General features: G+C 49.3%; 1 protein-coding gene and 1 non-coding gene across 2 annotated transcripts in view; both read right to left on the reverse strand.

Annotated features, from left to right (window-relative positions):
• The window catches only part of LOC127042431 (zinc finger protein 560-like), an 816,513-nt gene that overhangs the window by 43,879 nt on the left and 747,750 nt on the right, over window positions 1–24,884 (reverse strand). The window lies entirely within an intron of this gene.
• Window positions 17,491–17,578, reverse strand: TRNAS-GCU (transfer RNA serine (anticodon GCU)). The gene has a single exon. It is a non-coding gene; the product is annotated as a tRNA-Ser (tRNA).

The raw sequence follows: 24,884 nt of genomic DNA on the forward strand, positions 1-24,884 counted from the left end.
AAAAAAACCTTCTGTTTTACTGGCTGGCTGAGTCACTGTGTGTCCCAGGAAGAGGGGTGCAGGGCCAGATTCCAACACACTACGTGACACCCCCTAAGTCCCTCTGGGACCCCTGCAGCCTGGACGTAGGTATCTGTGGCCCCCACCAAACTCCTGAGCCCCCCCCGACCCCCTACAGCCTGGACCTAGATATCTGTGCCCCCCACGAACTCCCTAAGCCCCCCAGGGACCCCTTGAGCCTGGACGTAGGTGGAACCCTTCTGCCAGGCTGAACTGATAGCAGCAAGGACTGGGTTCAATACATAGGGGTCCCTTGCCTACAATGTAATGCAAACCAGCTCGAGCCCCCACCCAGTGACATGGGAAAATTTTACATACGCACTCCTAGGTGCCTCAAAGAGGCGATACTTCCCCTCTCGCAAGCACAGAGTCTGGGTGTAGCAGAAAATGTTTAATAACGTGAGATAAACAACATTGCATTAAATTGGGAAAACACCTCAACTAGGCTGTGTCCTTTTCCCTGGGCTCATGAGTCCAGCAATCCCCAAATCACCCCAAGGCTCCAAAGTCCAATATCTCCAACGTTTCAAGAGTCCAGCAACCCCAAAATCACCCACAGTTGCGCAACCCCAGAGTTCAAGAGTCTATCTGCAGGGTTTTTCCCCCTGCCAGCCTGAGTAGAAAGGGGCACCTTATGTGGTCCACTGCTGACTGCTCTGCCTCTCCATGGGATTCTGCTTTTGCCTTCCCCACAAACTGCTCAGCTCGGTCCACCAGCTGCTCTGCCAGCCGACCTGTGTTCTGCTCCAGCTGTCCCACAAAACTGCTAGACTCATCTCAGTCCGTGGGACACTCCCAAAAACTGCTCCTGTCTACCAACTACTGTGTTCTGCAATACAGTTTCAGAGTCCCCCATAAGCTAACCCATATTTTCAGTGATTTCAGCTCAAGAACCTAGAAATTTAACTTTTAAGAGAATAAAAAATCAACACTGCTATTCAACTGTTAAAAGAAAAAAAGTGCAATTGATGACTCTAGCTCACCCAAGGAGCCCACTCCCTTGTCTAGTGAGTGCCATTCAACTGATGGTGAGAATCCCTGTCTCAAAGCTGTTTCACAGTTCCTCATCCACACAATCAGGGTGACAACACTCCACATCTCACACCCCAACAACAAATAAACTGGGGATACCATAGCTGCCAAAGTAACCATCCCAGGCTGCCGTGGCCGTGTCACGCACGGTGAGTGTGTCTATGCAAACATGATCAGACCCTGAAATCCTTTTCCACACTTGCCATAATTCACCACCAGATGTGAGGGTAGAGTTCATCCTGCTTCTGCTTACATAGGTATCTGTGCCCCCCAGAACCCCCTAATCCCACCAGAACCCATCTAGCCTGGATAATGGTATCTGTGCTCTCCACAAACCTCTAAGCCCCCCAGGGAACCCACAAGCCCAGATGTAGGCATCTGTATGCCCCACACACCCCTTAATACCCACAGGAACCTTCCAGACTGTAGCTAGGTATCTGTGACCCCTAGAGCCCCACAAAGTCCCTCGGGACCCCTACAGCATGGATGTTTGTATCTGTGACCGACAAAAACGGCCTAAGCTACCCAGGGCCACCTACCATCAGGATGTAGGTATCTGTTCCCCTCCTCAAACACACCTAATCCCCCCAAAACCCCTCCAGCCTAGACGCAGGTATCTGTGCCCAGCATGAATCCCCTAAGGTCCCTAGGACCCCTCTTGCCTGGATGAATGTATCTGTGCCCCTTACAAACCCCTAAGCCCCCCGCCAGGATCCCTATAGACCGGACGTAGATATCTGTGCACCCTCACGAACCCACTGATCCTCCCAGCGACCCCTACAGCATGGAAGTAGGTATCTGTACCCCAAAATTCCCCAAAGCAACGCCAGGACCCCTACAGCCTCGATATAGGTATCTGTGCCCCCGCACAACTCCCTAATACCCCCAGAACTCCTCCAGCCTGGACGAAGATATTTGTGACTTCCAGGAACCCCCAAAGCCCTCCCCAGGACTTCTCCAGTCCCTACATAGGTATCTCTGCCCCCCACCAGCCTTCTAAGACCCATAGGGCCCCCACCAGCCTGGTTATAGCTATGTGTACGCCACACAAACCCCCTAAGCTCCCCAGGGCCCCATCCAACCGGTACGTAGGTATCTGCGCAACCACAAACCCTTAAGTCCCCCAGGGACCCCTCCAGACCATACGTAGGTTTCTGTGACCCTTACCAACTCCTTAAACCCCCAGGGACCACTACAGCATGGACGTATGTATCTATGCTCACCACAAACCCCTAAGCCATCCAGGGACCTCTCCAGCCCTGACGTAGATATTTGTGCCCCTCATGAAGCCCCTAATGCCCACCAGAATGTCTCCAGCCTGGACGTAGCTATCTGTGCCCCCCATGACCCCTAAGTCCCCCAGGGATCTCTACAGCCTCTACATAGGCGTGATACTCTGTGCATTACCCTGCATGGCCACATGTTGTCACTGATCCTCCATGAGAGAAATGCTCTGTGCATTACTCTGCGTGGCCACATGGAATCACTGTTGCACCATCCAGGAAATGCTCTGTGCATTTCCCTGCATGGCCACATGGTGTCACTGTTGCTCCATGCAGGAAATGCTCTGTCCATTACCTGGTGTGGTCACAAGGTGTCAATGTTGCTCCATGCGGGAAATGCTCTGTGCATTACCCTGCCTGGCCACACGGTGTCACTCTTGTTCCATGCAGGAAATGCTCTGTGCATTACCCTGTGTGGCCACATGGTGTCACTGTTGCTCCACAGGGGAAATGCTCTGGGCATTACTGTGATGGAGTGGGGACTGTCTGTGTGGGGGATGGGAGAGCAGCGGGTGACTTTAGGTGAGGGACAGGACCTAAGCCTGTAACTTAAGCTAGGCAGCGGGGAGGGGGTCAGCACCTTTTCCCAGGAAGCTGAATAAAGGAAGGGGCTGGCTGGAGGGAGTTAGTTCAGTTTTGGTTTGGAGCTGGGTTGTTGGAATTCAGGGAATCCCAAACTGGGAACTAAGCTTCCTGAACCCCCAGAAGGACTCGATTGAGGGGTCCTTGTTGTTCCCAAAAGCCCTGCTGTATCCTTCATTCCTGTTGGCCAAAAAAACCTTCTGTTTTACTGGCTGGCTGAGTCACTGTGTGTCCCAGGAAGAGGGGTGCAGGGCCAGATTCCACCACACTACGTGACACCCCCTAAGTCCCTCTGGGACTCCTGCAGCCTGGACTTATGTATCTATGCTCACCACAACCCCCTAAGCCATCCAGGGACCTCTCCAGCCCTGACGTAGATATTTGTGCCCCTCATGAAGCTGCTAATGCCCACCAGAATGTCTCCAGCCTGGACGTAGCTATCTGTGCCCCCCACGACCTCTAAGCCCCCCAGGGATCTCTACAGCCTCTACATAGACGTGATGCTCTGTGCATTACCCTGCATTGCCACATGTTGTCACTGTTCCTCTATGAGAGAAATGCTCTGTGCATTACCCTGCGTGGCCACATGGAATCACTGTTGCTCCATCCAGGAAATGCTCTGTGCATTACCCTGCATGGCCACACGGTGTCACAGTTGCTGCATATGGGAAATGTTCTGTGCATTACCGTACGTGGCCACATGGTGTCACTGTTGCTCCATGCGGGAAATGCTCTGTGCATTACCCAGTGTGGCCACACGGTGTCACTGTGGCTCCATGCGGGAAATGCTCTGGGCATTACTGTGATGGAGTAGGGACTGTCTGTTTGGGGGATGGGAGAGCAGGGGGTGACTTTAGGACCAGACACGTGCTCAGCCTGTAACCTGAGCTAGGCGCGGGGAGGGGTCAGCACCTTTGCCCGGGAAGCTGGACACAGCAAATGGCCAGCTGGAGGGAGTTGGGTTAGTTCAGTTTCGCTTTTGGTCTGGGTGGTTGGAATTCAGGGATTCCCAAACTGGGAACTAAGTTTCCTGAACCCCTAGAGGGACTTGATTGTGGGGTCCTGCTTGTGCCTCCAAGCTCTGCTGTATCCTTCGCTCCTGTTGTCCAGTAAACCTTCTGTTTTACTGGCTGGCTGAGAGTCACTGTGAGTCCCAGGAAGAGGGGTGCAGGACCGGACTCCCCCACACTCCGTGACAGACCCTAAGCCCCTCCGAGACCCCTGCAGCCTGGACGTAGGTATCTGTGCCTCCCACCAAACACCTAAGACACTCAGAGATCCCTCCAGCCTGAACTTAGGTATCTGTGCCCCCCACAAACCCCCTAAGCCCCCGAGGGACCTATACAGCCAGAACATTGGTATCTGTACCCCATATAGACTCCATAAGCCCCTTGCGACACTCCAGTGTGCACGTAGGTATATGTGCCCCTCAGAAACCCTCTAAGCCCCCAGGAACCCCTACAGCCTGGACATAGGTATTTGCACTCCCACAACCCCCCTAACCCCCCCCTCCCGGGACATCTACAATCTGGACGTAGATATCTGTGCCCCTCACGAAACCTCTAACCCCCCCTGGGAACGATACAGCCTGGACATATGTATCTGTGCCCACTCGAACCCCTAAAACCCACTGGTACCCCTACAGCCTGGACATCATAGGTGTCTTTGGCCCCCACAAATCCCCTAAGACTCCCAGGATGCCTCCAGCCTGGACGTAGGTATCTTTGCCCCCCACTAACCCCCTAAGCCCCCCTGGTAAACCTACAGCCTGGATGTAGGAATATGTGCCCCCCACGAACCCTCTAAGCCCCCATGGGACCCTAGAGCATGGAGATTGGTATCTGTGTCCCCCCGAAACTCTCTAAGCCCCCCAGGGACCGCTATGGCCTGGACATAGGTATCTGTGCACCCCAAGGCCCCTAAGATCCCCCGGACCTCTGCAGCCTGGCTGTAGGTGTGACGGTGCTGCCCGTGGGAGCCAGCTCAGCTCACTCAATCAGAGTGAATTGCAAACAAAACAGGGCAGACAAATCCCAAACGCTGCTGGTTATTTCAATACTTAGATTTACCAAGCCAGCACAAAACAGCTTCTGTAGTACCTCACTGGTTACTTAGAAGTTTAAACCACGCAGTTCCCTTAAAGTACCCAGCCTCAGGCCTCCGTCCAGACACACCTGTTAGATATGATGATGATTCCTGAAAATCTTACTTCATCATATAAAAGAAAAGATTCTTCCGATCCCAAAGGATCAGCCACATAACCAGGTTCAATTATAACTTAGATTTTACCTAAAATACATGCTATAGCCAATTCTTATTAACTAAGCTAAAATTTATTAGAAAAGAAAAGAGAGAGAGTGAGTGTTGGTTAAAAGATTCATAGACATATAGACTTGAATTCAATTTTTGAGGTTCAGATACAAAGTAGAGATGAGCTTGTAGTTGCCAAAAATCCTTTTAGAAATAGTCCATAGGTTATAATCCAATGTCCATATTCAGGGTGGCTCCAGTCAATGACTGGGGATCTCAATCCTTGTGGCTTAAGGTTTCCCCCTCTTGAAACCCAAAGCAGATCTGAGATGAAGAAGGATCGTGTCCCAGGTTCTTAAACATTTCCAGCAGCCTTTCAGCCTGAGAAAACAATAGGCTTAACTCTTCTTCCAAACATCCTGGCAATTAGTACATCCATCAAACAGTTCAGATACAGATTACCACAACCTTCAAAGAGACACAGAAAATAATACTATTTCACTCAAGTATCATCATAAATGTTAATATTCTTTTTTTGCTCTTTGAATTAAAACTATAGCAATAGACAAGACTTGTTTGCTGACATCACAAGACCTGAGCAAACACCTCCCCTTCTACCTCTAACACTGCAGACTTGCATTTCAAAGCTCTGTTCATTTACATATCTTGTTAACCAGTTTTTAAGGTTCACCCACGGGGCAGGTCAGTCGGTGAGGTGAGTTAATTAACTCTTTCTGGCCCTGTCACCTTTCAATGAGATATTAGATTATACTTATGTCAGGGACTCTAACCCAGACGGCAAAGTTCGTTGTCTGACCGCGAGAGAGACAGGCAACACCAGCAAGGTCCGATCAAAAGCTCTTTATTGACAAGTGCACGCATCAATAGAGAGCAGCTCGTCTCCAGAGAGAACCAGCCTGCTCTTTACATCTTAGTATAAGCCTATGTAGACAGTTCCGTCGCGTCATAAATTATTCACTGGAGCAACCCACCCCCTTCTTCTAACAACTAGAAACTAGACACCTTTAGTATACATGCATGCCTAAAGTTAGAAATGTAGGGGAGTTAAAAACAAACAAAGAACAAAACCAGGGAGCGAAAACAAGGAGGCTGGGAAACTAGGACTCTTATCAGTTCTTCGATGGAGCTGCCCGAACACAGCACATCTGGTACTATGCCAGGAATGCAGCTTCTCTCTTATCTCACTTTTTCCCAGCGCTTGTGAGACATGCTGCTGCTTCTCAGTGTTTTCCACTCAGGGATTACCCACAAACCTCTGTTAGCCTGACTTTGGTCAGGTTGGCATACCTGGATTTGTCTGCTATATCTTTATTCAGGCCTAACAATCCCCCCTTTGTCCCTAGAGGACCATAATGGGAGTCTTGGGACACATATCCATTTAACAATTGTACGGGGGAGGCTAGTAAACCATGACCCAAGGTCTGAGTGGAGGTCCTTAAAACTAAAAGTGTGATCAAGAGATATAGCATGGAAAACAACAGCAACATTCTTAATAGCTTGTAAATCTTTGTCAATTAAGCCAGAGTGATTAACAGCAAAGCAACATTTTTCCCCAATGCGAGCACAAGCCCCTCTCTAATTCAGCATTCATGGCATTTAGCACACGTCTATTTTGCAAAGTTACTTCTGCTACTTCATCAGTCTTTCGTTGCAACTTTTGGAAAGCGTCTATTAATGCATTAGCGGTTTTTTTTCAAGCTCTGCAGAAATATTTACAACTGCTCTCTTGAGCTTAGCCACCCACAATCCAGGAATGAGTGCACGGACAAAAGAGTGGAATCCTGTTTGTCTGACAACTAAGGGATTGGGGCACTGACTATAAATCAGTTAGGTATACCAAGTGGTCTAATTTCCCAGATGTTTCGGTGAATAATCCAGTCCCATGTGCATCCTCCCCATGGACCCGTCAGGATTCGGTATGTGGAAGCCCACACCCCCCAGTCCAAATGCTTGGAAGGAGCACTGTAAATGTTTACACTTCCACCCAGAAAGTCTTTAGTATATCTCCATGACCACAGATCAGATGGTACTCCTGATGTGTCTGTAAGGGCAGTGGGCCAAGTCTGGTACTCAAGATCACTCCAAATGGCCATCAGCTGGTCATTCAGGAAATTCTGAATCTCCAAACATACTAGATCCCACTGCAATGCCTTCCCAGCCTCAGTGATATTTAATACCATCTTTCCTTGGTGTAGTACTATATTACATTTGTCATTTAACTATTTTCAGGTACTTTTAAAAGGCATTGACATTAATAGCATAGGAGGGGGTTACATTATTAGTCACTGGAACGGTTTCAATACAGGTAAAATTTCCAGTGGCAGAACAAACTCTTCGGGTACTTGTTATTTAAAATCCAATTAGAGAGAGCAATACATGCTGAAGAATTTATCCACAACACAGGGCACAGCCTGTAGAATAAACCCCAAAATCCAATCAATACCACATTCCCAAGCATGGGTCCCACAAATTTTTTCTGCCAGTGTACAATTCTTTGTTTCTTCACCGGGGTCAGTTCTTAATGCCCTTTCTAGTCAGGAATTCCTGGACTTTAGCAATTTCAGTGGAGTGAGTGTTCCTTCTTCTTTCCCAAAACAGTCTTGGTGCAGCATCATATAGGGGAGAGGTTACTAGCACATCACCCTGTAATGGTTTTGCTTTTTCTAGAAAAATTCAAAGGCACAGTAGATCTGTCAGTGGATAAGGGAGAGGCTACTAGCACTTCACCTTGTACTTTTTCCCTACTGTCCAGAAGGCACAGTGGAACTAGAAGGTGAAATAGGCTAATCATCAGTAGGAGAATTCTCCCAATGTGGAGGGGTCTTTTTGCAGTGAGAATCTTGGGTCCAAGCAGTCAGTCTTTGGTACTTCACAGCGGTGTTGGTAGTCATCAGGACTTAAGGGCCTTTCCAGCATGGAGCCAAGGCAGTCTTTCGTTGGTGGACCTTTACATCAATCCCGTCTCCTGGTTCCAAGGAGTGGCAGGGCTGCTAGGGTCTTTGGGTAGCGCTTCCTTACCTGTGAGAAAAAAAACTTAACACATTTCATTAGTGCCTGGCAGTGTTTTTTAGATCTCATAGCTGCATGGGCAAATTCAAGCCCTCCTTTTCCTGGTTGTTAACCAAGTCTTAACTGTGAGCAGTGTCCTTGAATGGAGTCAGTGTCTTATCTATAGCCTGAGCTTGCTATTTTATTTTATTTTATTTTTTCAGTTAATTCATTCTGTTCTTTGTGCTTCTTCCCTTCTTGGCTTCTTTTAACCTGCAAAGGAAACTTTCACTTTTTACTTATACACCTTTTTCCCAACAATGAACACCTACACATTGGCATTATACAGTACATTAGTCTTATTATTTAATATATGCCACACACACCCTTCTACTAAAATAACCTTATTACAGAGCTTTCGAGCAACAAGCCAGGACAAGCACACCCACTTTGAGGAGTTCACTCAATACAACCTCTAGTCCAATAGCCTTCCACCATCCCCAGCCCTCTGGCTAGAAATCTGAGGTAGCCAGAAAGATCCCATGTACAATATGGGGAGTGGGTTAACTTTTCATGTCCTTGCTTTCAAAGACTGTTGGTATGCAAATTTTAACAACAATTTTTGCAATTAACAGTTTGACCAATAAAGTTTCTTTTCCTTACTTAAGGAAATGCATTAGACTTTAGTATATCACATTCTCCTGATTTATCTAAACACTTTGTATTCCAAGTTGAACAAAACAAGTATCTGCATTTTAATTTAACCTTTTTGTTTGATTTTAAACTAGATTATTTTATAAAAATATTAAACACAAAAATTCCGGCCACAAGACAAACACCACAAGACAGAACATAGAACACAAAACATAATTTCTATTGTGCCAGTAAATGCATGGTACATTGAATGCTGTTTAGCTGGCATCAGTTTTCTCTGATTATCTGAAAGACAAAAAAACAGAGGTCTACCCCTTCTGGGCAGACAATCATTGCTTAAAATAGACAAATACCCTTGTTGATTTCAGGAAAAACAGAGGAATTATCCCATATTTTATGTGTTTCATAGGCAGCCCAGGTTTCAGTGGCTCCTACCTTATCAGTTAGATAATTTGCATGAATACAGATGCTTTCTGGCTTGCTTTTTACTTTTAACTCTTGCTTTCAAGCACTGAAAGAAAACATCACTACTTATAGTGCCCTTACAGCCTAATAAAATTTCAATTACATAGCACTATATACATTCTTCAGCTAATTTAACTAAATTCTAAATGATTGCAATTAACAATTTCTTTGCCTCAATTTATTTACAAACATTTCAAAGACACCAAGAACTTTCCTCTTTAGCATTTTTACAAAGTTCAACTGCTGTTTCCTCCAGCAACTACAGAGTTAACTTCTCACTCTCCCTTAAATCACTTGCTTGTCTCCCAACAGCCACTTTTATCAACTCAAATCACCATTCCAAGTAAGCTCTGGGTATTTGAAATCCCCATGCTTACACTTACTGACTCCATCCTTCCACTACACCCTTAAAGTTTTCCAACCTGTTTTCCAATCTCTCTGTCTGTTGCCTGCCCGCCTGGGCCCGATCCTGCTTTTCTCACTGAACCGTCCCTTCCATAGGCACCAACTTCTTCCACTACCAGTTTAGCTAGGAGGGTGGGCTTCTCAACTAGCCCCCCACCCCTCCTGGTCTCTTCCCTTAAACATTCTTACTCACAAGACTACCCGAGTCCTCCTTCATGAGGCTTGCCACCTAGACGAAGACACATGGCCCATTGGGCAAAGGCCATTTACTTAACATATAATTTGAAGGACTACTCTTAGAGGGTTTACCCAGAGACTCATTCATCTGTTTGACACTTAAACAGAAAAGAGAATTACACAGAGAGCAGAGGGAATTACAGTCTAAGCCAGACTTTCCCACTTCTATACACTGACCGCTACAGGGGACAGGACAGAAGGATCTCAATTTAACCTCAGAGCTGTCTCGCACACATGGCTTCCACTCCGAGGAATTACGAACAAGAGGTTCAGTTCCACCCACACTCCTAACACCCAAATGAACAGAGAAAAAAACCAACAACAGTAACGGGTTAAATAGAACAGAACCAGAACCAGATAGTGTTTCCTTATCCTATTAGGACTCACTTTTACTCATGCAGTTCTCAGCATATAACACCAACAGTACCAAGCAAAGCAAACACAAAATAACAAGGGTAAAACAAATAGATGGTGTAAATTCTGCAGGGCTCCCCACTTCTTAATTGCTCACCAAACTGTGACAAATTTCTGTTACCAATCTATCCCTCATGTCAGATGATCAGGCTGACACTACAGGATCGTTGGGGGAAGATAAAGAAAACACACCATATAACTGAATTTTAAAGCTTCATTAATAAAATAATAAAACAACAACGGAGAGTGTTGGGAACGCTCCCACATCACTCAGGAAAATATTAATGCCCCAAGCCCGAAGCTCCTTTCATACTTACACACGTACGTCCAGACTAGCCACTTCTGTGTATAATGTTCAGAGAAGGGGGAGAGGTGGAAGGGAGATTATCCTGTATACAGCTTGTCCAGAATTTCCAACATGCTTCTGCTCTTGGGAGGGCTGTTCTTTTACACCCTGGAATCTCCTGCGGCGTCTCTTTCAGAGATTCCAGTCCAGGTCGGCTGCCTGTGGCTTCTTTGGTGTCACCAAGCCACACCGACTCCAGGGTCACAAAGGCACTCTGTTGGATCTTACTGGACAGTTAAGCTTTGCAAATGTAATTTCAGTTCTGTAACTTGTATTTCCTTTGCTTCGCCTCTGTCTATATTTTTTCCTTCACAGCCAGCTGGGGCCGAAAGCAGCCCCTCCCTGCACCAAGCACAGTCCGCGCCGATTCCTGACCCTGAACGCAGAGCACCCCCCTCCTTCCATCCCGGGGCCAAGATGATTTTTAAATTAACCCGTTCCTTATGTCTTTTTCTTTCTTTTTCTCTTTCCCATTAAACATTCTAGTAGCAATGCTAACTACTTCAGACAAACTTTTCCCTTGCGTACCATCTGGATGCTTTCTAAATCTTTTTGCAATATCCTTTGCACATTGTGACATGAAAACCATTTTAACCATCTCCTTTCCATGATCAGTTTCAGGATTTAAATTCCCATGCTTTTTAACTTCACAAATCAGTCGAGCACAAAAGTCAGAGAGGTGTTTATCTGGATGCTGGACACAAGCAGTCACCTTGCTCCAATTTGGAGTAGCCTCCCCTGCATCTCTAATATCATTCAAAACAGCTTTTAAAAATCCATCCAACTTTGTCTTTTGAGCTGGATTATTGGGATTCCAGTTAGGGTCAGTAATTAGCCAAGGTGCATTCAAATGAGCTGCAGATTTTTCTTTTACTTTTTGTCTTTCATCTTCTGTCATGAGAGTATCTAATAACTGATTTACATTTGCCCAAGTGGGCACATGAGTGAAAAGATTGTGCAGAACATTCTTTCCACTGCCTCAGGATTGTCTCATAAGTGAGGCATAGTGCACTGCCAGTTAAACAAATTTGAAGTTGCAAACAGGGTATGGGTAAAACCATATCATGTTCCCCAGCAACCAGTAGAACCAGATAAGTTCTCAATGAGGCTTGTAATATCAGAGGTGTCTCAGAAACATTCTCCCTCATGGAGTTAAGTAACCTAGTGGGGGTCCACAAGGGCAAGGACAAGGGCTGCTGTAATATTGGGGGTGTTTGAAAAGCAGTCCCTGACCAAGTTTGCAAAAGGCTGGCTGGAGGCTGCACAGACGGGGTGAGGCTGCCTGATTCCTCTGAAGATGAGGGAACATCACTCTGAGCTCCCCCTTGATTCTCCTCTGTCCCTGAACTGTCCGTAACCTGCTTTTGAATCCTTGCACTCCATCAGACGGGGAAGAACAGGAACAAAATTGTCCTCCTCCCGGTGCGGCTATGCTGCATATGGTGGGTGTTTTTTTTACAAGAGCTCTCCATACAAACAGCTTCAAAAGCTACCCATCCCTCCATGGGTTTATAATTATACCATACAAACAAGTAATCCATTTGTCTCGGCCTAAGATCAACCAAAATATCCCTTAAGGAGTTCCTCCTATCTGTGGAAAAGGTTTCACCCACCGGCCAGTCTCTAGTTGGGGACAAATGAAAGGTAAATGATGGCCATTGGATCCAACACAGATTTCTCATCTTAAATTTAACTAGATCAGCTGTCTCAGAAATCTCTTTCCAATCTCTAAGTACCAGAGACAACGGGGCATCCCCCGGGCACTTACTGCCAACTTGTCTCATTTTAATGAAGGGACTCTAACCCCCACCTCCCCGCGACGAGCGCTCGCTTACCTCTTCAGGGACTTGAACATCTGGACTGGGACTCAAACCCAGGCTGGGACTCTAACCCAGACAACATGGATCCTGTGCAAACCTGGACTGGGACTCTAACCCAGACCTAAGTAATCAGGGACTCTAACCCCGACAACCTGGACCCTACTCAACGGGTAGGTGGACGTTGCTGGATTTCTACGAGTTTCAGCTGGTTCACAGAACACGCGTTATCGCCAACGCAGAGATCAGATCACCAGGCAAGGCTCCTCTAAACTGGAGGATGCGCGCTGCGTTGCCTCAGGGTCCGATCCCCCGCCGGAGAGTCAGACGGGTCCCGGCGGAGTCACCAAAGATGTCAGGGACTCTAACCCAGACGGCAAAGTTCGTTGTCTGACCGCGAGAGAGACAGGCAACACCAGCAAGGTCCGATCGAAAGCTCTTTATTGACAAGTGCACGCATCAATAGAGAGCAGCTCGTCTCCAGAGAGAACCAGCCTGCTCTTTACATCTTAGTATAAGCCTATATAGACAGTTCCGTCGTGTCATAAATTATTCACTGGAGCAACCCACCCCCTTCTTCTAACAACTAGAAACTAGACACCTTTAGTATACATGCATGCCTAAAGTTAGAAATGTAGGGGAGTTCAAAACAAACAAAGAACAAAACCAGGGAGCGAAAACAAGGAGGCTGGGAAACTAGGACTCTTATCAGTTCTTCGAAGGAGCTGCCCGAACACAGCACATCTGGTACTATGCCAGGAATGCAGTTTCTCTCTTATCTCACTTTTTCCCAGCGCTTGTGAGACATGCTGCTGCTTCTCAGTGTTTTCCACTCAGGGATTACCCACAAACCTCTGTTAGCCTGACTTTGGTCAGGTTGGCATACCTGGTTTTGTCTGCTATATCTTTATTCAGGCCTAACAAAGCTGAACCCCAATATCCTGAGCAGAGAGGGATGGAGTGTATGAGCACCTTCCCTCCTTTAGCTCTCTGGGGAGAGCAGCTAATGGGAGCCCCTCCTCACAGGGAGAATGGCTGATCTCATTTGACCCACTGTCCATCTGGAATCACTCCTTGTCTTTCCATACAGTGACTCTGGATTAACAACGGTCTCAATGACACCGGATTTCAGAAAGAATGAGTTCAGAACGCTGTGGAAAAGACCATCGTGTGGCAGTGCTGACTCCCTTCCCACCTCCCTCACCCCCGCAGATCTAGGACAAGGACTGGGGGCAAAAATTTTCCAAACGGAACCGAAAGTTCCTGCAGTTTTCAAAAGAGGAGAAAAGTAAATTCTGTGAATTCACACTAACAGTGTTTGCTAAGTGGACAGAAAGTTATCACAGTGACAGGGCACGTGACTGGAGAATGGACTTGGTGACCTGGTGACTAGGAGCCAGGACTCTGGTACAAGTTGACCAGAGAGAAGGATCATGGTTAGCAGCAGCCCCCAGACACCCCCTAGTACCCAGAGCCCAGACCCCCCAGCCAGGGGCCCCAGACACCCCCCAGCCAGGATCCCATCAGATATTCCCTGGGACGCAGCCCCCAGAGTCCCTGGCCAGGGACCCCAGATACCCCTCAAAGCCCCACCGGCCAGAGAACCCCCACCACACCATGATTGCCAGGTTGGGAATCCCAAAGGGTTCCCCCCACCAAGAGCCCCCAGCAGCCAGGGACCACCTCAAGGGACCCACCCCCCCCACTGGGAACTCAGTCCCTCACTGCCTGCCTAGGAACTTCCCCACCCTCCAGAACGATCTACCCTGACATTTGCCTGGGACCCCCTCCTCTGCCCAGTGTGACCCCCTGATGCTTTACAGTGCGACCCATCACTCTGCTTCCCTGGCATGTCCTCACCTAGTGCCAGGGATCCCCTCCCCCAGCTCTGTGCACTGGGCATGGCAACAAAACCAGGAACCAGCGGGGGAAGCACAGACAGAGCCCCTGGCACAGAACCAGGCTCCCTCTAACCATCTGTCCCGCCTCCCCAAGAGACACCCACCCCCACTGTTCTGCAGCCACCAGGCCCCCAGCGATACCCACCTCCAGGACCCATAGCCTCAGGGATGGGCACATCAGAACCACCACCCCCGAAAACCCCAAACCTCCACAACCCACCAACCTGACTAGGGTACCCCCTGCCCAGCCACCCAGAGGCCTCCCCCTACCACAATGCCCCTTTAGCTGCAATCTCCCCACACAGACACCTTCCCTGCCCCTGCAAGTGTTACCTCACAGAGTGTGAGAAGTGGCTAGAAAGTTAACACCACCTCCTGCTGGCCAGTCACACAGGCAGAGGGAGCCTGGGGAGTGCTTCTTTAACAGGAGAATGGAAGGCCTGGAGGGCAAGAAAGATCCACGGGCTGTCACTAGCAAATAATGGCCACCATGGATCCATCCCAGAGGCGGCTGCATCTCAGCACAATGGGAAACAACCCATCATATTCAATTAGAAATAAAACAACTAGAGAGAAGTGGGGCAAATGTTTGGGGTATTTTATATCAATCTTTGACACACGCAGAGAGAACCCTGTCACAAACGACATTTGATAACATGAGAGAAAACCACCAAGATCGGAGGGGATTTGATGTGGCTATTAAATAACTAGTGGAAAAGGGGGACTGTTGGACTGGATTTTATATGACTGTCCAATACATAAACAGAATGTGATGGTCCCCCCCGGCCACGAGGCAACCATTCACGTGAGCAGCTCAGCCTGTCCTGCCTTGTTGATGTCAGCATCTCTTTGTGAGGTCACCACCTCCCCACAACCTTGGACCAATAAGTCTTAGGTCCTGCAAAAGGCCTTTGTGATGTCACTGCCACATCCCTCCTTTGCTGTGCCAATGTCCTGCCCCTGGCCTGGACCTTTGGAGGTTTGAGCTACTCCCTGTGGATCACCCCTCTCAAGGAGCGTTCATTCTAGTCAGCAAGCCGGCTAGACAGGAAAACATCAGACGCTGCTCCCAGTGCTACACTCAGTTTTTCAGAAATTAGTCGACTTTCTGGCCAGAAGAGACCATTAGATCATCTAATCTGACCCCCTGAATGTCACAGGCCTCCTGTATGACACAAGAGCTACTTTGGGGGCAAACACATTCAAGAAAGGCATCTAGTCTTCATTAAATGACATCAGGAGATGAAGAATCCACCCCTTTCCTTGGTAGCTTGTTCCTGTGGTGAATCATCCTCGCTGTTGACTATTTGTGCCTTAGTTGTAATAGGAATTTGTCTCTTTTCACCTTCCAATCATTGGGTCTTGTTATACCTTTCTCTGCAAGATTCAAGAGCCCTTTAATAACCAATCTTTTCTCTCCATTAAGGCACTTCAACACTTCAGAGAAGTCACCTTTCAATCTTCTTTTCATAAGCTAAACAGGTTGAGCTCTTTCAATAGCTCACTAGAAGGTATTTTTCTCCAGCCCTCAGAACATTTAGTAGCTCTTTGCTGCCCTAGCTCCAATTTCACAACATCTTTTTCAAATGAGGACACCAAAACTGAAAGCTATTCCAATATCAGTCTCACTGATGCCATGTCACCTCCTGTGACGTTATTGACATAATCTGTAACTGTATAGATCACCGTTGCGACCACTGTTCTATATTTGCAGTCAATATTGTAGAAAGGTTGTTTTGTAAGGGGTCTATGGAGAGGTTCTGATTGGCTGATTACAATGATGCTATCTCTAGATGTGTATCATTTTTGTAGTTGATGTTATGAATATTGGCTCTATGCTGCCCATATTTCAAACTTGTGCCATAATGGGGGACAAAACAGATACCTTGTTAGAAGTGGCTTTGCCAATAGATGGAACCTGGGATTTAAACTCCCAATGATCGCACTGTGTTTGGGATCCATTTGAATTCCTCTCCCAGGTCTTTGACACTTTCATCTCCACTCATAGCGACTCTGATAGAGGATTAAAGAAGTCAAAGCATCATCTCCAAGCACAGACAAGGGAGAATGCTTCATCACATGACACTTTGAGAAGTGGCTGGATAGAACGTGATGAAGATAAACTCTGCCTGGCTCAGACAAAAGATAACAGTTGTGCAGTGATGAGGAAGGAGGGAATCTCTGAGTCCCCCATCCACGGTCGTGTCTTCACAGTGCTCCCAAGCTGGAGAGTGAAGAACCCCCTCGGTCCCACCGTGAGACTGAGGAACAGGAGGCCTGTCACCCGCATTCCTGCCGTCCTGCATTCCTGGTGTCCAGCATCCCAGAGGGCCTCCGTGCCAGCAACGAAACCCAACCATCGTCTGGACTCCCCAGTGTTCCTCCTCAACGGTTCTAAATCAACGGGATAGTGGAAGGTCCTGGGCGTCGCGCCGGCACCTGGGATCCACTGCACCTGAACAGTGGGGAAAGGTTTCTGTGTTGGGGCATTGTTTAGTGTTTTCTAGTTTCCAAGAGAGGGTTTATGGGCCTGAGCGTTAAGCTCCCAAACCCAGTCACTGTTTCATTGTATTCATTAAGTTCGCATTTTCCCCTGTTCCCCCAGCTTTCTGTACCTTTACCCTGACTACACTTACCTTTGTTTGTGCCAAACCACCTTGTCTCCTCTTTATTTTATTTACACCTCAGAAGGAGGGAGGCAAAATCCACTGGTGATAGAGACAGGAGGGAGTCGAGTTTGTATCTCCTGAGAAAAGGGGCTTTTTCCTTTCCTATTTCTCCCCTACCATTTCTAACATTTTCCTTTGAAGCGTTGCCTTATTCAGCTTGAGGAAACATTAGCTTTTAAGATAAAAACTACGAAATACAGAACTAGAGACATTTTTTAGAAACCTGGGATTTAGACATTTTATTTAAAGCCGGGGGGGGTGTTGGAGTTTCTGAGAAGGTTTTTGTTTGCAAGAAGCAACATTGTTGTGTCTGTTATTGTACCAAGTGGGGAGATGGTTGTCTATAAAGGAAGAGTCAAGACTAAATGCATCCAGTGAGGATGGGATTTGAACCCATGCATGCAGAGCACAATGGATTAGCAGTCCATAACCTTAACCACTGGGCCACCTCATCTGAGCTGCAACAAAAGGGACAGGAGGAGAAATCTAAGGCCGACAGAGATAGGGACACGAAGGACTTTTTAAATACTAAGCATAAGCAGGGTCTGAATGACCTCCCCCCTCACATCTAGTGAGGAGCTAGGGAAAGACTTCAGGAACAGACCGTGTTTGCATAGACACACCTACTCTGCCTAGCTATGCAGCATGATGGGGCCGCTTCCCCAAAATGACCAGTTTGGGATGGTCTTGGGTTACAAATCACTTTAGCATTGAGTGGAATAAAATGTTATTCTCCTTCCTGTATGAGTGAAGGGCAGCAGAACAGACCTAGTCCATCCTGATGGAGGGGTAGATGGGTGAGGAATAGCTTTTATTGGACTGCAGAGAAGGATTGAGGACATCACGCTAAAACAGTGGTCCCCAAATATTTCACATTGTGCCCTCTTAGCCATGGCTGTGGCCCCTCGGAAGCCACGGTCGAGAAGCAGGGCTGGGAGTGGGGCTGTTGCTTGCTGGGGAGAGGGGTGCGGACAGGGGCAAGGGGGTCATCGCTGGGCTGGGAGCCAGAGGCCCAGACTGAGGGTGGGGTTGGGGAAGAGCTGGGACAGAGTGGGGCTGAGTGGTGCTTCCTCCCTGCCCTCCATGGGGGCTGACTCAGGCCCTGAGGTTCCCCCATGAATGTTCCTTTGTGTCTCCCTAGGAGTCATGCCCCACATTATGGGGACCACTGAACCCTACTCGCTAAGCAGGGGCTAGTGATGCCAAAGCCCAGGGAAAGGGAGAACAAGTATGGGGGCCCCAGCACCAGAACCATGCAACCCCTTCTGTCTGTGGCTCTGCCCCCTTCCACCCATAGCCCCATCCACTATCACCTCTGTTCCACCCCTTCCCCCACCAGCCCCACCCTATCACTCCTTTACCCCTGCCCCGCTGCAGCCCTGAGACCAGAGAAGCTCCGTACCCCTGCTGCAGCCCCTGGGCCGTAGCAGGGAGTGGGAGCTCCTCCAGCCCTGGGGCTGACATAGGGGAGACTTTTGCAGGGTGGCCTAATTTGGCCGGGGTCCCAGTCATGGGCCCCACTGTCCCCTTGGTGATGCAAGGTTTGGGGAGACTGAGCCCCCCCGACCTCCATTACGTGCCGCCCAGGCTACCGCTGCTCAGTGTGGGGCCAGTCTCCCTGTGTTTTCTGCTGCTTGTGCTGGGGAGCCTGGACGGCACTAGGGGTGGGGCCCCCAGCAGCCACCCAAGGCTCCAGGGGGTCAAAGGGCACCGTGTGGCAGTGCAAAGGTGCTCACTGCTCTCCCCTGCCCCAATGCTCCTCCATGGGCCCATAGAGGGTTGGGGGGAGTGAGGAGCAACACTATGTGCTCCATGCGTCCTGGTCACTTTTCCCACTTGGGCTGTGCTGTGAGGGGAGCATCAGAAGCTGCTGTTCTCTGCCCTCCCCTTATGCAGCCCAGCTGAGGAAAGTGACCTGGATGCAGGGAGCTCGGATGACGTCACTTCTCATCTCCCCACCCACACAGCCCCTAGGGGTACCCAGAGGAGCAGCATCCCAGGGAGGAGCAATGCTAGCTGCTCCATGCACACAGATCACTGTCCGCACGTGGGTGCAGGAGTGGGCGCAGGGGTTGGGGACAAAAGAGCGGGGGAAGGGGTTGGGGTGAAGGGGGTGCAGGAGAGGGTCAGTGGCTGGTGGCACAGGAGGGGGTGAAGGGATTAGGGTGAAGGGGGTGCAGAAGAGGTGCAGGGGTTGGGGCGCAGGGGTTAGGGGTGAAGGGGGTGCAGGAGAGGGTCAGTGGCTGGTGGCACAGGAGGGGGTGCAGAGGTTAGGGGTGAAGGGGGTTCAGGAGAGGGGCAGTGGCTGGTGGCACAGGAGGGGGTGCAGGGGTTAGGGTTGAAGGGGGTGCAGGCGAGGGGCAGTGGCTGGTGGCACAGGAGGGGGTGGAGGGGTTAGAGGTGAAGGGGGTGCAGGAGATGGCAGTGGCTGGTGGCACAGGAGAGGGTGCAGGGGTTAGGGGTGAAAGGGGTGCAGGAGAGGGGCAGGGGTTGATGCGCAGGGGTTGGGGTGAAGGGGGTGCAGGAGGGGGCAGTGGCTGGTGGCACAGGAAGGGGTGCAGGGGTTAGGGGTGAAGGAGGTGCAGGAGAGGGGCAGTGGCTGGTGGCACAGGAGGGGGGTGTAGGATTAGGGTGAAGGGGGTGCAGGAGAGGAGCAGTGGCTGGTGGCACAGGAGGGGGTGCAGGGGTCAGGTGTCAAGGGGGTTCAGGAGGGGGCAGTGGTTGGTGGCACAAGAGGGGAGTATGGGAGTTAAGGGCAAAGGGGACACAGTGTAGGGGTTAGGGCACAGGAGGGGGCAGGAGTTGGGGTGAAGGAGGCACAAGGGTTGGGAGTGCCGGAGCTAGGGGTAAAGGGAGAGGGGGATCGTCTAGGGGCGATGGGGAAGTGCCAAAGTCTAAGTTTTACCCAGGGCACCATTTCCCCTAACGCTGATCCTTGGTAACATTTCTTGCTGGGACGGGGAGGGGAGAGAGATGAGGCGTTTTCTCTCTGTTTCTTTCCTCTCCATTTTTTGCTCCTTCCTTCAATTCCAGAATCCTCCCTTGTGTTTCAGACTGTGCAGTGACGCCCTCCCAACCCCAGGCCTCTGGAGCCTTTGGAGCAGAAAGATCCCAGGAGCTGAGGGTGAATCCAGGAGTGAGTAGCTGGCAGGAAGGAGTCCTAGCAGTTCTTCTGGGAGCACAGGTGAGGAATGATTCCCCCTTCCCTAGATTCTCCCCATGGGAACAGGGAGGGTTGTGTGATAAATTCCTGTAACTCTTCTGCCCCTCTGAGTTGGCAGAAACAAGGGCTGGGTTCAGTATCTAGGGGTTCTGCTTCAATAAAACAATACAAAACTGGCTCGAGCCCCCACCCAGTGACCTGGGACAATTACACATCACCCCCCTGGGTGCCTCTAGGAGGCAATACTTCCCCTTTTGCAAGCAGGGAGTCTGAGCCGCTCCACTCCACCAGCCATTCCATGAACCACTCCAGTGGTCCCTGCAAACTGCTCTGCTGGGGCAGCAAAGAGCCACCAAATGTTCTGAGGGCTGGAGAAAAATGCCTTCTAGTGAGTAGTGAAAGAGCTCAACCTGTTTAGCTTATCAAAAGAAGATTGAAAGGTGACTTCACTGAAGTGTTGAAGTGCCTTCAGGGAGAGAAAAGACTGGGTATTAAAGGGCTCTTTAATCGAGCAGAGAAAGGCATAACAAGACCCAATGGCCGAAAAGTGAAAAGAGAAATTCATATTACAAATAGGGCACAAAAATTCAGCAGTGAGGATGATTCACCACAGGAACAAGCTACCAAGGAAAGGGGTGGATTCGCCATCTCCTGATGTCATTTAATGAAGACTAGATGCCTTTCTTGAATGTTTTTGCCCCCAAAGTAGCTCTTGTGTCATACAGGAGGCCTGTGATATGCAGGGGGTCAGATTAGATGCTCTAATGGTCTCTTCTGGCCATAAAGTTGACTGATTTCTGAAAAACAGAGTGTAGCACTGGGAGCAGCGTCTGATGTTTTCCTGTCTAGCTGGCTTGCTGCCTAGAACGAACGCTCCTTGAGTGGGGTGATCCACAGGGAGTAGCTCAAACCTCCAAAGGTCCAGGCCAGGGGCAGGACATTGGCACAGCAAGGGAGGGGTGTGACAGTGACATCACAAAGACCTTTTGCAGGACCTCAGACTATTGGTCCAAGGTTGTGGGGAGGTGGTGACCTCACAGAGAGATGCTGACATCAGCCAGGCAGGACAGGGGTGAGGGGCCAGGGAAACCTCAGAGACCCTTGGGGCTTTGCTTCAGCAAGTCTCCTTCTCCAGGTCTCTCTTTGAGGACTGAGAGAGTATTTGGGTTCACGGACGTGAGCGCCAGGAGGAACCTCTTTTGAGTTTTCTCCTTCCCTTGTAGTGATTTTACTAGAAAACAGCCGTCCCTGTTTAGAAGGTAAGAGCCTCCTCGAAGGAAGGGGTATCATGGGGTTGTCACAGTTCAGATGCCAATGCCCCGCCGCCCCCACTGTAAGGAAGCTCCTGCCACCTGCTCTGTGTTTGCAGGGCGGGAGAGAGCAGCATCCACGGCAGAGATTTGCTCCTGGCTGCCAGAGCAGAGCAGCAGGCTTAGCTGTCAGAACTTCCTGGAGCTATGAAAGGGGAGGGTCCCATGGCTCTGTAGCAGAATGCAGGGCAGCCGAGTTCACAGCAGGCATTATGGGATACTGGAGGAGGCCAGTTATGGTTATATAATGAAAGGCAGCATCTACACTGGCACTCTGTCCCTTTAAGTTTGCTGCAAAAAGCTCTAGGCCTCTCATCGAAGTGTTTTTATTTTGTCACCAAAACAGGGCAGTTTTGTCACCAGATGTGGCATTGCAGTGTGTACACCAGCCACGAGCTGCCGACCGAAGGGGAGTTGTGAGTTTTTCACAGACCTGAGCAATATAATTCTGCTGAAATAATTTTGTAGTGCAGACCTGGCCAAAGATTTACACACACACACACACACACACACACACACACACACACACACACACACACACACACACACACAGAGCTTGAAGGAAAACCTCATCTGCTCCTCCGCTTTGCAGAATCCAAACACAAGCAAAGTTTGTCAGGTCCTGGTGGAGATGGCAGGGAGTCAGGTGTGGTCAGACACTGTATTTTAACCAGATGTAAGCACCATGGCTTAGCTCGCTAAAGCACTTGCCTTGTAAGCAGGAGATCCTAGGTTCAGGTCCCTAGGGGAGTGGCTTTTGGGGTACATGGTATTGGCTACTGTCAGAAGACAAGATTCAGAGCTAGATGGGCCTTCAGCCTAGCCCAGTGTGGTTTTTCTTATGGTTTAAATTATGCTCAGAGCCACTGATAATAGAGTTATTGAAAGTTTGGGAGATAAGAGCTGATGGGACAGTGGTCCAGTCCCCTCGCAGCTGACCCCCTCCCTCTGAGACAGGGGCAGGTCTGAGCTCTCGCACCAAATGCTCATTGTGGCTGCCAGAATCTGTGGGCAGCTCATTTAATTTGCATTGAGGGTTGAGTCCTGCTTTGTGCCCAGTGTCTGAGAATGAAAATCCTAAACCGCCCTTTGAAACAACAAAAGCAGCAGGACGTGTTATTGTCCCTGCCCCAAAGCAGACAGACCAATGGAGAAATGCCACTGAGTCCACGGTAATACTCCACTGCCATTTTACCTTTTTTGCTTGCTAAACTCCCTCCCAACCTTGTGGGGTCCCAGACCCTGGTATTGAGCCTGAGCTGAGATGTCTACACTGCAAATTTACCACCCCACGGCCCAAGCCCCAGGAGCCGGAGCTGGCATGGGGCAGCCCTGGATGTTTCATTGCAGTGTGGACATAGCCTAGCATATGTCTACACTGCCATTAGCACGCCCAAGTCACTATTCTCAAACCCTGGGTCAGCTGATTCAGGCTTGTGGGGCTTGTGCGACAGGGTAATAAAATTACAGTGTAGACACTTGGGCTTGAGCACAGCCTCTGAGACTCCACAAGGGGTGAGGGTCTCCGAGCCTGGGCTCCAGTCTGAGCCCAAATGTCTACACTGCAGTTTTTAGCCTCACAACCTGAGCCCCAGGAGCCCAAATCAGATCATCCAGGCCAGCCAGGCCACAGGGATTTTATCTCAGTATAGCTGCACTCTCAGGGTACGTCTACATTGCAATGCAAGCCCAGGGTTAGCAGAAGTCATGTCAGCAGCCCCAACACATAAACCTAAACTATGAGAAAAAGACCCACCCACAAATAAGCTGGGCAGTGTCCTTCTCCCTAAGGTTCGTAAGTCCAGCAACCAAAAGTCATTTAACATGAGCCATCTCCTCTCTGCACCCCACTCACAGCTGTTGTCCTTAGTCAGTGCAAGCCCAGAGGTGCCTCTGTAGAGTTCATCTGCCATCCTGGGTGGAAAAGGGGGAAAATAAGAGGGCACCGTACTCACTATGTTGTCTAGGGACTCACTCACCCCTCCACAGCCACCCTGTCCTAAAGTTGGTCTAACACATAAATTTTAGCATGAGGACTCAGGCCCCAGCCCACTTGGCTTTGGAACCAATGTCCCCTGCCTAGCAAGTGCTATTGAATTGAGGGTGAGTCCCTCCATCTGGGTCTGCCAAGCACAGTTCTGCTGCCCTCGATTCACACAACAAGGACAACAACCCTTTATTTCTCCTGTCCCAATAACAAGGAGACTGGGAATCCAACACCAGCCAAAAGTGATCATTTTGGCAAGCAACCCAACATGTTCCCAACATACTGTAAAATCCACATGAAGACTCATACACGAAACCTTGCAAGAAAATCTTCCTGAGGGGGTCTGAAGCACCTGCTGCTGGGGGGAAGGAAGGAGCTGTGGGTTGAGATTGAGGGGCACTGGGAATAGGAGGGGGTTGTGGGTTGGGACAGAGGAGAAGGGTGAAGAGGAGCAGGCTCTGGTTGGGAGTGAGGAGCAGTGAGCATAGGAGGGACTGAGGGTTGGGACTGAGTGGCACTGGGCAAAGAGGGGACATGGGTTTAGGCTGAAGAGTATCCTCATTTGGGGATCCAGCAGAACAGGGGAAGGCAGCAGGTGATTCTAATTCCATAGGGATATTTTGTGTGTGTGCGTGCAGGGGAGGAACATGCTATATGCCCAGAGGCCTTTATTCCTCCAGCCTGCAAGGACAGAGGGGCTGTCAGGAAGTTGCCCCTTCAATCCCCCACACACAAAGGCCCTTCTTAGAAAAGGCAAAATCCTGAAGAGAAAAAACATCAAAGAAGACTCCAGAAAGACAGATTTTTAAGATATAATGAGTAGTTTATTACCTGACCAGGGACTTGAACCCTCAGATTAAAAGTCTGATACTTTACCAACTGAGCTAGTCAGACTCACAAACAAATACAGCAAGTTGGTGCAGAGGAGAACCTAGTCAAGGAAACGAAAGCAGGAAACAAAAGGGGAAACCTGCTGCTCTCTCTGGCCTGGTCAACACTACGAGTTTATGTCACATTAACCCTGCATCCGTCCACACAAAGAAGCCCTTTATATTGATATAAAGGGCTCTTAATACCGGTATCTGTACTCCTCCTTGATGACGAGTAGTGCTGAAATCAGTATTGCCATGTCAGATCAGGGTTAGTGTGGCTGCAATTTGACGGTATTGGTCTCTGGGCGCTATCCCACAGTGCACCATTGTGACTGCTCTGGACAGCAATCTGAACTCGGATGCACTGGCCAGGTAGACAAGAAAAGCCCCGTGAACTTTTGAATTTCATTTCCTGTTTGCCCAGCGTG

This window comes from Gopherus flavomarginatus, unplaced genomic scaffold (genome assembly GCF_025201925.1).
Source record: "Gopherus flavomarginatus isolate rGopFla2 unplaced genomic scaffold, rGopFla2.mat.asm mat_scaffold_43_arrow_ctg1, whole genome shotgun sequence".
NCBI lineage: Eukaryota > Metazoa > Chordata > Testudines > Testudinidae > Gopherus > Gopherus flavomarginatus.